This window comes from Palaemon carinicauda, chromosome 37, assembly GCF_036898095.1.
Source record: "Palaemon carinicauda isolate YSFRI2023 chromosome 37, ASM3689809v2, whole genome shotgun sequence".
Lineage (NCBI taxonomy): Eukaryota > Metazoa > Arthropoda > Malacostraca > Decapoda > Palaemonidae > Palaemon > Palaemon carinicauda.
This window is the reverse complement of record NC_090761.1, coordinates 39,428,854-39,442,244: the sequence shown is the minus strand read 5'-3', so window position 1 is coordinate 39,442,244 and position 13,391 is coordinate 39,428,854. Positions and strand designations below refer to the sequence as shown.

Below are 13,391 nucleotides of genomic sequence, written 5' to 3'. Positions count from 1 at the left end.
CTAATAACAAGAGTTTTTCTTATACACGGCCGCAAAGCATTGTATAGGGAGTCTTCACATAGAGAATATTATTAGAAAAAAATATACATGATATATAAATAGGTAAATATTGAAAAAAAAAAAAAAAAGACAAAGCAAGACTTCTAATGATTAAGGTAAATTCATCGATCTCATAGATTTGAATGTTTATTAGCTTGACATTTTGCGTTAATTTCATGAAAAATCTAAGTAAATTTCTGTAATATATTACATAATTTTATGTATAGAATTCTATCATTTAATTTCAATTTTTATTGCAATACGTATTCAATATATTTTTTTTTTCTGTTCAATTCGGTTGTGAAAGCCTTCAGTTCAATTTTGGATAACAAAACTTTTTCTTTTCAACTATTTCCGTTCACTTGATTGCGTTTATGCTGTAAAAGAAAGTTTCAGATCTTGAAAATACTTTGATTCAAGTTGTTAGAGTTTTGAAGTTTACTTTTATCCTTTTTTTCTTCGCCAATTTTAGTCTCAAAGTTGAAAGTAACTTTTTTTTTTTTTTTTTTTTTTTTTTTTGGTACAGAATCATTTTCATGGATGCTGCTATATGGGCATATGAAGTCAAATATTGATGTACTTTATATTTGTTCAATAAGATCAGGTTTTTAGTTTCTTATCAATATTAATCTTCTTCTTAGTACAAAGTAGTTGTTGTTTAGTCGACTCTTTCCTACTTAATATTGAAAGCAGAACCCCCCCCCCCCCAAAAAAAAAAAAAAAAAAAGCCATCACTTTGTTTTTAGATACACCTTAAGACTTCTCTGCAGGGTTGTGGTAGCCTATTGCAAACGTCCCTGCCTGGCAGTTCGGAACCGGCTCAAACTCGATAGTTTCTTGTAGAGTATCTTACCTCACTATCCTTGTGAGCTTGCGACAGGGGCGTTTGGGGTAACTGATACATTTACCTGCTGAGTCATCAGCAGTCAGGCCCCCGCCCTGCTCCTAGCTTGATGGAGAGGGACGCTGATCTGATCATTTGCATATATGGTCAGTCTCAAGGGTATTGTCCAGCTATGACATTGTAACTGTCCCTTGCCTCTGCCATTCATGAGTGACCTTTAAATCTTTAAAGATATATTTATGCAGTTGGATTCAACATGGACTTTTGCAGAGTTCGATATTATTTTTAGCTGTGTACAGTACCTTTTATGACACTTTTTTTTTTTTTAGAAATTTATGATTAATTGATAAAGAATTATTTTTGCACTATACATCAAAAGTTTGGTAACGCGGTGCAGGTAACATTGTGAATATTCCTTTAAAACTATTTCAGCGTAATTCAAATGGAGCCTCATTAAATTCTTGCAACATAACTCGGACTGGGTTGTCTCCCATTTCATGAAGAATTAGCAGTCGTCGATTTTGATTGGCAATTATAGATCAATCGGTTTTAGGAAATCACATGATTCAATTATTTGTGTATATTTGTTTATATGGTTGTCAGTTTTTCAGTTCTGTATTACCAAACATTCAACGATGGTATTCTCTATTTGTTTTCAGTTTTCAGACGAATAGATTAACCGACAACGGGAATGATAAGCCTCTTTTGTCATGCCTCGTATTAAGGAAGAAAATAAAGAGCTTTGATCTCCCCCTAACGTATATCATCCTTGTCACGTAGCTCGAACATAGTTTGTTTCCATCTGGTGTTTCTTCACTTCGAATTTTTAAAGCTGAAGCAGAGTTTTTGTCCTCCTTTTGCCTCTGCGAAGGTCGGGATTCTTTTCAGAGCATGGAAAGCAAGTCTCTAATCTCGAGTTATCTTTATATTCCTTACGTCTACTTCATCGGCGCTTGCTTGCTAGCCCCCCCCCCCTTTTTTTTTTTCCGTCAAGATACAGTGATTGGGAATCGTGGTAGGTTGAGGTTCGGCTACATAGAATGAGAATTAATTACTGTAAACCTGAAGTGAGCAGACAAGGATTGAGAATGAGAGTAAGCCAAGTAATGAGACAAAAATTTAGAAATGTGATAAGCCATGGTTGGGAGGCAAGGATTTGGAATCGTAGGTAAATTGAGGTTATGAGACAAGGGCTGAGAGTCTGGGTAAACTTAAAGGTTAAGTGACAAGGAATATGAGGAAGCTCCAGTGAGATGAAGATACGAAGATTAAACGTGGTGGTGAAACTCATGGTAAGACCGAAAGATTAGTATTAAGAGCTAACTGAGGTTTCAGGACAAGGATTGTAGATAGAGATAACCTGGTGTTTGGAGATAATGATTTAGAATTGGTGTTCGAGGGTGTTTGGAATACAAGGAATAGGAATGGCGGTAACTGATAGAGATGAGGATGGGAATTATGGTAAATTAATTTAAAGAAACGGGGAATGGGAATCGAATAAAGCTGTGGTTAAGACTAGATTAAAAATTGGGAATTAGGACTAGCTAAGGTTAGGAGACTATATTAGGAATCGTGGTTTGTAAGTTAATGTTGGGAGATACGAATTGGGAGTTTGGGGAACTTGAGGTTTGGAGACGAGAAATGAGAATCTGTTGCCCGAGGTAGATTGGAGTGAGAATAGTTGTGAGCTAAGGTTAGGGGACCTTTGCTGGGAATCTGGGTATGATTGGCAGACAAGAATTGGGAATTAATGTAAGCTAAGGATAACTTAATAGGACTAGAAATCAGGAAGGGGATTAGTTATGGTTAGGAGACAAGGGTTAAGAGGCGGGGTAAGGTAAATCAAAGTGACAAGGATTAAGAGGAAGCTTGATAAAGATACGATGATTGGAAGCGTTAGCCAATTTCAAGGCGAAACAGAATGTTGTGGATTTGGGACTAAACTGACTTTAGGAGTTAAATATGGGATGGGACTAAACTATGACTTGAAGGCAAAAATTGAGAAAAGCGCGAGCTGAACTGAGACAGTCAGGAACGAGTGATATAGAGCGTTATAATTGTATGTTTTGGAAAGCTGAGGTCAGATCAAAAGTCTGAATGCGGAGACGAACTGACTTTGAGTGAGTAATTGGAAGCGAAGCTAAATTGAACCTTTTAGCGAAAATGGTATTGTTGGAGATTAAGATCATATTTATCTTAGAATTGCTTGAAAGATAGGTTGGTTTTAACTATATTGATTTGTATGATTCTACTGAATTTCATTTTGATTATTCCAAGGTAGTCAAGCTTTCAGAGTTGCGCCTGAACATAAGTTTTTGTAGCCCCATTTAAGTAGTACTTAAAACTGAATGAACATTCTCTACTAATCCAATACCTGAGGTGCAAAAAAATAAAATAAAAGTGAATACTTTATTACTAACAGAATTAATTTATAATCATATTTAAAGATAACTTTTATTAATGCTGTTCAGATAATACACATCCTTAATCTTGAAAAAATATTTCAGGAATAGAAAGATTTTTATGTTAGGCCAGTAGTGGAAACGTGAAAATTTCGTCATTTGAGAAATTTCCACAATTTGCTCGTTCACTTCACCTCTTATCCCCTACATGTAACCTGTGTTTTGAACTGTGCCCCTACATGAATAGATCCAGACCCGGGAGCTCCATTGTATACCTTGATTTTTCTTGTTATTTCATCATTTCACTTTAGGTAATTGCTTGGCGCGAGAAGCCCTCCTCTCTCTCTCTCTCTCTCTCTCTCTCTCTCTCTCTCTCTCTCTCTCTTATTTTTCTCCATTTGCCGTTTTTCTTTTTTCCAAAGCGGGTGGTTCCTGGTTCAAATTTACTTCTTGTGTATTTATATTTTACGTATTCTTTAGGAATTCTTACTTTTACTTTTCTTTTTACTATTCTGCTTTATACTGAATAGTCATATAGTTTTTGATGATGGTAATCTTGTTGCAGCTATAGATAGTTTAACAGCTATCAAAATCTTTTCACTCCAACAACAATAGATAATAATGATATTAATATTAATATTAATAATATTAATAATATTAATAATATTAATATTAATATTAATAATAATATTAATATTAATATTAATAATAATATTAATATTAATATTAATAATATTGATATTAATATTAATAATATTAATATTAATGATATCAATAATATTGATATTAATAATAATAATATTAATATTAACAATAATAATATTAATATTAATATTGTTATCAATATTAATGATAATAACAACTAATGAAAAAAACCTTATTGTTCCTTGTATAGAAAATCAAACGAAATATTTTAAAATCATTTTACAGACATTCATCTCATTTTCAAATATTGCGAAAACTTTGTGAAACAGAAAGGGAAAAAGAAAGCGTTAAAAAAACAATGGAAAAGTTTTATCCTGCAGGGAAGAATGGAAAGGAAAACTTTGGTTCCAATTGGAAATTCTTGAATGGAAAAATCCTGAGAAGTTTTTTTTTATTATTTTCTCTTACTAAAGAAAACAATTGTATGTGAGTTTTAAATGACATTTCTGACTTAAGACTAGAATTATTAGTTATTTTTTGGGCAGTTTGGTACGTAGAAAAAAAGAGTCGTAAGTGTTTTAGTATAAAATTTAGATAAAGAAAAATATCTAGTAACTAGTGCTTTACATTTAGTAGCTGAAGGAGAAATGTATATCCTAAGGTAGTATATAAATGGGAGTATACCATTACCACAGATTAATGTATATAAATGCATTTCAAACCCCATACGGATCAAGTCAATCGCGCAATACTACTTTTTTATGAGAATGTATTACTCAATCCCTAACAGAACATGTATGAATTGTAAGAGAATTCCTGTTTGTCGACGGAAACTATCGAAACTGGAATGTAGTAAATTCGGACACAATCTGCTCCTACGTCCCTCTTCCGTTTCTCAACAATTTACCAACGTTTGCGAACGTTTGTTCGCTAATGACCACATACTTGGAGGTTGTTATTCCGAAGAACACATGTTTTCTTTCTTTCTAACTTTTGTGTAACCCCCAATGTCTATTCAACTCATCTTTTCTTTTAATATATATGTAATTTTTATGGTCATATAATTTTTATTCTTTCACAGTTATTTTTTTCATGCTAGAAACTCGCCATAAATTCATATGATTTTTTTCTTCAATTAAGATGTAATGTGTTGGTAAAGGGAATTGTACTTGTTGTTGGTAATTTAATTATTTTATCAGCATTTTGCGTTGTCTCTAGTTATCACAACTGCTGCTGCTAGTACAATTATTATTATTATTATTATTAGTATTATTATTATTATTATTATTATTATTATTATTATTGATATAGTAATAATAATAATAATTTATAATAAAAATAATGATCATAATGATGTCCCAGTGTTTGAAGAAATGTATATCTTCAGGTAAAGAAAGAAATTATATTTCAAAGCTATTGTTTGTAAATGCTTTCAAATTTACCGTGAAAGATGTCTTGAAGATACGGTAACGGAACCGGAAAAAAAATGTAGAAAATTTATATTTTACAGTGAATCCTGGAAATTAGAATTTTCAATAACTTCAACTTTTTTTTAGTATTTTACAACTCCATTTGTAACGAACAAAATTATGAGCATTAGATTTAAATGTATTTTTTGCACCTGAAGAAAATTACAGATGGTCTTAATATTGTGCGCTTGAAAGAAGAAAAAATAACAGTTCTATTTTCTATTCATGGAAAATTTTACATCAGTTTTGAATTTCTATTGCAAATAAAAAAAATAGAAAATGAATAATTGTTTTGAATTTCTCGTTTCTGAATAAAAAATAGTAAACAACTTTTAATTACGTTTGTTACTGAAGGAAAAACCGCACTTTTTAATCCCTTTGTTACTTGAATATATATATATATATATATATATATATATGTATGTATGTATGTATGTATATATATATATATATATATATATATCTTATTCTAAGTGTGTTTGTAAATGTAGTGAAATCTACGCTTATTTTGTTATTTGTATACTAGAATGTTTGGATTCTTTGAGAAGGAGTATTTAAAGACGAATAATATTGTTTCACTAAATCCAGTGATGAGTTTTGGTATGAATTTAATGTATTATTGAGTATTTGGATTTGATGACGTTGACATGTTGGCAAAGGGTTATAAACATTCCTGTACATATATTTACCCTTTTCAAAAGGGCTATGCTGATTAGATAGCATCCATGAATAGCTAGATAATAGTATGCTACATCTTGACTCCTCTTTCTCGAACTGGAACTTGTAAATTTACTTGGCTTTCTGATACATACTTCGAACATAACGTGTGTGTGTGTGTGTGTGTGTATATATATATATATATATATACATATATATATGTATTATTATTATTATTATTATTATTATTATTATTATTATTATATGCTTAGAATTAGGTTTTAGCATTAAATTTGCGACAGGCCCCTCATTATTATAATCGTTCTCGTGTTTGTGGAAGGGGTTATTTATTAATATATATATATATATATATATATATATATAAATATATATATATGTAATATATATATATGTATATATATACATATATACATATATATAAATATATATATATAAATATATATATATATATATATATATATATTTAAATATTTTTTGTGGTGTTATGGGTGCACGGTTTCCTGTACAGGCCTCATTGTATGGGTGGGTCACTTGAATATGGAATGAAAATCTGTGCTAGTTGTATATCTGAAAATACCCTTTCCCTTTTTCCCCTCTCTTCCTTTCAGAGTCCCCTCACTGGCCAGGGCCTTCATGAATCACCTTCTGTAGTTCCCCAATTCTGCTTGAGTGGCATCTCCATTTTCCTGTCGTTGGATCCGACCCCCTGGCCTCGACCTCACCTCCAATAAGATCTCTGTTTTCCCCTGTTCTCTTCATTCTCTGAAAGATTGATCTGATACAACGTGAAAGAGAGAGAGAGAGAGAGAGAGAGAGAGAGAGAGAGAGAGAGAGAGAGAGACGGCCAAAACAAAGATTAAAGATCAAAAGTATTGGATATAGAAATGCAGACAGACAAATGGTCAGATATGCTGTCAATCGGATTACATCTGGAAGTGGAGCGATGGTAAAGATCAAAGACCAGAATTCGGTGTATGCAATATGTGAGAAAAGGCCCTCCAGGGACGTTCCAAAATAGGGTAGAGGGAATCTCAAAGACAAGCCACCAAGAGAACGTTAAAGAAAAATGTTTTAATGAATTAAGTGGTCGAATGATTGAGGGGATTTCTTGCTCATTCATGATACAGAAACTAATATTCAATTAAGATTTCATTTTTGTTATAACTAGAAAAGGGAAAGATATTAAAGAATGAATGACATAATAAAAGTTGGCATTTTAAGTCTGTTTATCGTCCAGAACATTTGAGGCATTCGCCACAAATCTGAAATTTAAACTTTTCCTGAATGTGCTTGTAGATTAAACATCCCATGTCGCCATCAAAGACCCAAAATTATCACGTTTGCTAATGTCTCGTTAACATTTAATTACTCTGATCAAATGTGTTAATTGATTATAGCATAATGATGTATTTAGCTAAGGAGAAATATTCTTCCGCTCTTAAGTTTGTAATGATATCGTTGATGAGGAATGTTAACCGCATTTATCGCTTGAGAGAGAGAGAGAGAGAGAGAGAGAGAGAGAGAGAGAGAGAGCAATGCGACTCGTTGCCATGACGACGTTTTCTCTCAAGGATAAGATTAGTTGTTGATGCATTTTAATTTTTATGGATATTATATCCATATGAGAAAGTGATTGTACCAACTGTGATGTATGGATCGGAGTTGTGGGGAATGAAAGTGATGGAGAGACAGAAATTGAATGTGTTTGAGATGAAGTGTCTGAGGAGTATGGCTGGTGTATCTCGAGTAGATAGGGTTAGGAACGAAGTGGTGAGGGTGAGAACGGGTGTAAGAAATGAGTTAGCGGCTAGAGTGGATATGAATGTGTTGAGGTGGTTTGGCCATGTTGAAAGAATGGAAAATGGCTGTCTGCTAAAGAAGGTGATGAATGCAAGAGTTGATGGGAGAAGTACAAGAGGAAGGCCAAGGTTTGGGTGGATGGATGGTGTGAAGAAAGCTCTGGGTGATAGGAGGATAGATGTGAGAGAGGCAAGAGAGCGTGCTAGAAATAGGAATGAATGGCGAGCGATTGTGACGCAGTTCCGGTAGGCCCTGCTGCTTCCTCCGGTGCCTTAGATGACCGCGGAGGTAGCAGCAGTAGGGGACTCAGCAGTATGAAGCTTCATCTGTGGTGGAAATGTGGGAGGTTGGGCTGTGGCACCCTAGCAGTACCAGCTGAACTCGGCTGAGTCCCTGGTTAGGCTGGAGGAACGTAGAGAGTAGAGGTCCCCTTTTTTGTTTTGTTTCTTGTTGTTGTCGGCTACCCCCCAAAATTGGGGGAAGTGCCTTTGGTATATGTATGTATGATTATATCCATCGTTTAAACACGATTTAACTTTGAAGAATTGATTGACTTTACTGATGCGCCGGGAAAGTATGATTCGTGATTATTATCCCCGTAGGAGGTTAGTGTTATCAATGCACAATCACCCTTTTAGCCTTCTATTTCGACTCGCTTCTTGCTTTATTTCTTCCATCTTGATATATATTTTATTTCAATATTCACTTTGGCACTGAATGACCTTCCTGGCCACTCCACCGGTCATGTGGCCCAAATTCTGTTACTCAAATCTTTATTATAGTTACCACCACTAATGCCATTGTTGTTATTACGGCAGCTTTTATTATCATTATTATTATTATTATTATTATTATTATTATTATTATTATTATTATATATATATATATATATATATATGCAGTATAATGTATAATATATATAATATATATATATATATATATATATATATATATATATATCCCGAGAGAGAGAGAGAGGAGAGAGAGAGAGAGAGAGAGAGAGAGAAGAGAGGAGAGATGAGAGAGAGAGAGAGAGAGAACCGATGGCTGTGCATATTTGATTATTTTTTATTTCACTATCAGAGAAGCTTGTCGTTTCTACTGTATATACCTGGAAAACATCTATGTAGTCAACATATGTAAAATACCAACGAGTTCTCATTTGTTCATTGGTGGGACGAGGTTAATGACATTTGCCATTGTTAGATTTCGATCAAAGAGGAGTTTCGAGGAGAAATATCATGTATTGCAAAATATCTGTTGAATTTCGAGCAATCTTGCCAAAAAATTAATTTATAGAGGAACAATAATAAATACGCTTGTGATATGATAACTTATTGTGGGAGAGGAATAGAGTGATATATTCCCCCCCCCCCCCTCTCTCTCTCTCTCTCTCTCTCTCTCTCTCTCTCTCTCTCTCTCTCTCTCTCTCTCTCTCAGAGCTTGTCTTTTTGGGTGTGGTGTTCGGCCTTTAAACCGTGAAATTTTGAATATCCGCTTAACTGGGTACCTCAATGAAATTCTTCTTGCTTAACAACTAAACTTTTTTATTTATTTTGAAATTTTCAATAACTTACAAGTTTATCCTGGCGCGTTACGTACCTTTCGTAAGCTGAGAACAAAGCCCCAACATGTTGTATGTTTCATTAGGGGCTGTTCATAAACGTGGAATATATTTCACGTAGACTACATTCTGGCTCTCACAAACAGAAATGTAAACATGATGCCATATTGTAAAATTATGGAGATGATTTGGGCATGCTCTTCGCACTCCCCAAGAGGGATTAGTTCACCAAGCGTTCAGCTGGGCGCCACAAGACACTAGGAGCGTTGTAAGATCTAGGCTTACATGGCTGAGGACTATGAAGCACGCAGTAGATGATGAATGGAGACTTAATCAATTAAAAGCTCAAATAGAGACGACTAGCGAAATATAACCGAGGCCCATTGCGTCAATAGGCGTAGGAGGAGATAATGATAATAAAACATTTGAATTACATTGGTATTTTAAACATACAATGGTTATTTTTCTCCAAATAAGTCACAGATTTCGTCATTTGTTTCACGCCATTTAGCTTGACGGAATATGAGTCCCCCTACTTGAGCACGGTTAAACTGTTGGACCTCAGTTTATCAAAGCTGATTGGCTATTGAGCCCCAGCCCTTCTATGCTAATACAATCATTGATCAATAATCCCTTCCCGTTACCGATTACAGGTTCTCTGTTCTATATCGTATCACCATTCAGCTATGTTATTTTTTATTATAACATATCAGTGGCATGTTATTACTCATTTCAACTAAAGAAAAAATTTAATCTATCTAAAGGCGTTGGTAAAACATAGCAGTATAAAAAAAAATTACTTTTGAGAATGACAAAATTGAATGTATGCATGATTGACTACAAATAAGTATTTCCCTGCTTTAGATAAATCAGCTAATGGATGGAATTAAAAAAAAAAAGTTTATCATTTGTATCCACATGCAATATATCTCGGGATTAAGAAATGCAGAATGTTAGTCCCACGGTCTAAGATGTACGAATAATATTTAGAAAATCTTCATCATCCCAAATGAAGCATCTCTTCCTTTTATGTTTGTCCGTTTTGTATGTGAGAACAATACACAAACGCTATACGCAATGTTTTGAATAACTCTTAGGTACTACCGTCTCAACACTTACGTTCAAATCGGCAGAGAGGCAAAAAGACATGCAGACGTATCTCTTATTTGTTGATATGAGCCTCACCTAATTTCACTTAAAATGAGAGAGCAAAAATCAAACGTCCACGTAACTGAAGTTATATAAAGAAGTAACGAAAAATGAAGCAGAGATTACACTTTAGCACACCCATTATTATTATTATTATTATTATTATTATTATTATTATTATTATTATTATTATTATTATTATTAGAAGCTAAGCTGCAACCCTAGTTGGAAAGGCAAGATGCTTTAAGCCCGAGGGCTCAACAGGGAAAGATAGCCCAGTACGGAAAGGAAACTAGGAAACAAATCCATTACAACTGGAGCAATACAATCAAGATAAAATAAGATATTTTAAGAACAGTAACAACATTAAATTAGATATTTCATATATAAACTATAAAAACTTAAAAAAAAAAAGAGGAAGATAAATAAGATAGAACAGCGTGCTCGAGTATACCCACGAGCAAGAGAACTCTAATCGAAGACATTGGAAGGCTATGGTACAGAGGCTATGGCACTACGTAAGACTAGAGAACAATGGTTTGATTTCGGAGTGACCTTCTCCCAGAAGAGTTGTATACCATAGCGAAAGAGCCTCTTCTACCCTTACCAAGAGGAAAGTAACCACTGAACAATTACAGTGCAGTAGTTAACCCCTTGAGTGAAGAATTGTGGAAAGAATAGGCCAGACTATTAAGTATATGTGTAAGTAAAGATAGAATGAGCCGTAACCAGAGAGAGAGGAGAGAGAGAGAGAGAGAGAGAGAGAGAGAGATCCAATGTATGACTGTCTGGCCAATCAAAGACACAATAACTCTAGCGGTAGTATCTCAACGGGTGGCTGGTTCCCTGGCCAAACTACTACCTAATTAAAGAGGAAATTACGAAGCTGCAAGAATTGCATCTAAATGCAGCGGCCTTGACACTGCCGTGATGATTGGCTTGGTCCGTTTCTGTCTCAGGTTATTTCAACACACAATTTCCGTAGGTGGATGATTATTTCTCCTTTAATTGTTTTCTTATTAAAACTCTCTCTCTCTCTCTCTCTCTCTCTCACTCTTCTCTCTCTCTCTCTCTCTCTCTCTCTCTCTCTCTCATATTTGAAATAGAGATCGCCCTTTTTTATTCATTATAAGTATGATTCATCTCTCTCTCTCTCTCTCTCTCTCTCTCTCCTCTCTCTCTCTCTCTCTCTCTCTCTCTCTCTCTCTCTCTCTTTGTATTTGAAATAGAGATTGCATTAATATATTATAAGTATGATCATTCTCTCTCTCTCTCTCTCTCTCTCTCTCTCTCTCTCTCGCTCTCTCTCTCTCTCTCTCTCTCTCTCTCTCTCTCTCTCTCTCTCTCTCTCTCTCTTTGTATATAGAGATCGCCTTTTTATACATTATAAGTATGATCATTCTCTCTCTCTCTCTCTCTCTCTCTCTCTCAGCTCTCTCTCTCTCTCTCTCTCTCTCTCTCTCTCTCTCTCTCTCTCTCTCTCTCTCTTTGTATATAGAGATCGCCTTTTTATACATTATAAGTATGATCATTCTCTCTCTCTCTCTCTCTCTCTCTCTCTCTCTCTCTCTCTCTCTCTCTCTCTCTCTCTCTTTGTATATAGAGATCGCCTTTTTATACATTATAAGTATGATCATTCTCTCTCTCTCTCTCTCTCTCTCTCTCTCTCTCTATCTCTTCCTCTCTCTCTCTCTCCTCTCTCTTTGTATATAGAGATCGCCTTTTTATACATTATAAGTATGATCATTCTCTCTCTCTCTCTCTCTCTCTCTCTCTCGCTCTCTCTCTCTCTCTCTCTCTCTCTCTCTCTCTCTCTCTCTCTCTCTCTCTCTCTCTCTTTGTATATAGAGATCGCCTTTTTATACATTATAAGTATGATCATTCTCTCTCTCTCTCTCTCTCTCTCTCTCTCTCTCTCTCTCTCTCTCTCTCTCTCTCTAGAACCTACATTTTCCAGGAAAATATCGATCAGATAGTCACTTGTAGCAATAAATTAAGAGCATCGATTACAGCTTTTCCCTTCTAATGCCTTTCGATCCCAAAAAGTAAAGCAAAGAATCGTTTTTTTTTTTTTTTCTCACGGTCTCTTCCTCTGCAACGTGAATCTTTGAGCTTCTCCATTCAATGAAAAATCGGAATAGTTTAGGAATGAAAAGGCTCAAAGGCTCTCTCCCCTCCGACAAAAAAATCCTCCGCTCGTTAGATGGACGCAGATGTGTTCTCGAACTCTTTTAAGGTTTAAAATAGAGAAACTTTAGCTAATAGAATAAGTGGATGTTATTGAAATGGAATATTGACGTAGATGAAAATATCACAGTTCCCCCGAGATTCAACGTATAAAGAGAGCTTAGTACCTCCTACAAAGTCTTTATATTGTATAATATTTAACAGGTGTGTAGTTGAAATCGTTTCACTCCCACACCTTTTTGTCGTCCTCACAATTGTTGTTGTATTTTGCATAGATTTTCCTATTGCTTCTAAAAGCGACGTTGGAGCTAGCTGGTCGTTTCGGCATATCCAGGTATGGGAACTTGGAACGACCCATTACGCAATAACGGTAATGCAATAGTGGTCATTACGTCACCTTCCCTCCCTAACGGATGAGTCCAGAGGGACCCATCTAGCTCATAGGGGCTGAGATTGTTTGTTATGCTTGAATTTTGTGTGTGGTTGTGTTTGTTTGCTTGTATGCGTGCACATGCTCTGGAGTGTATGCGCATATGAACACAATAGGATAAAAGAAGCTTATAGTTTTTCATACAAATTCATGCTGGAATTCAATTTATTTCTAAATTTTCATT

General features: G+C 34.8%; 1 protein-coding gene across 1 annotated transcript in view; it reads left to right on the top strand.

Annotated features, from left to right (window-relative positions):
- The window catches only part of LOC137629289 (neural cell adhesion molecule 1-like), a 275,725-nt gene that overhangs the window by 99,385 nt on the left and 162,949 nt on the right, over positions 1 to 13,391 (top strand). The window lies entirely within an intron of this gene.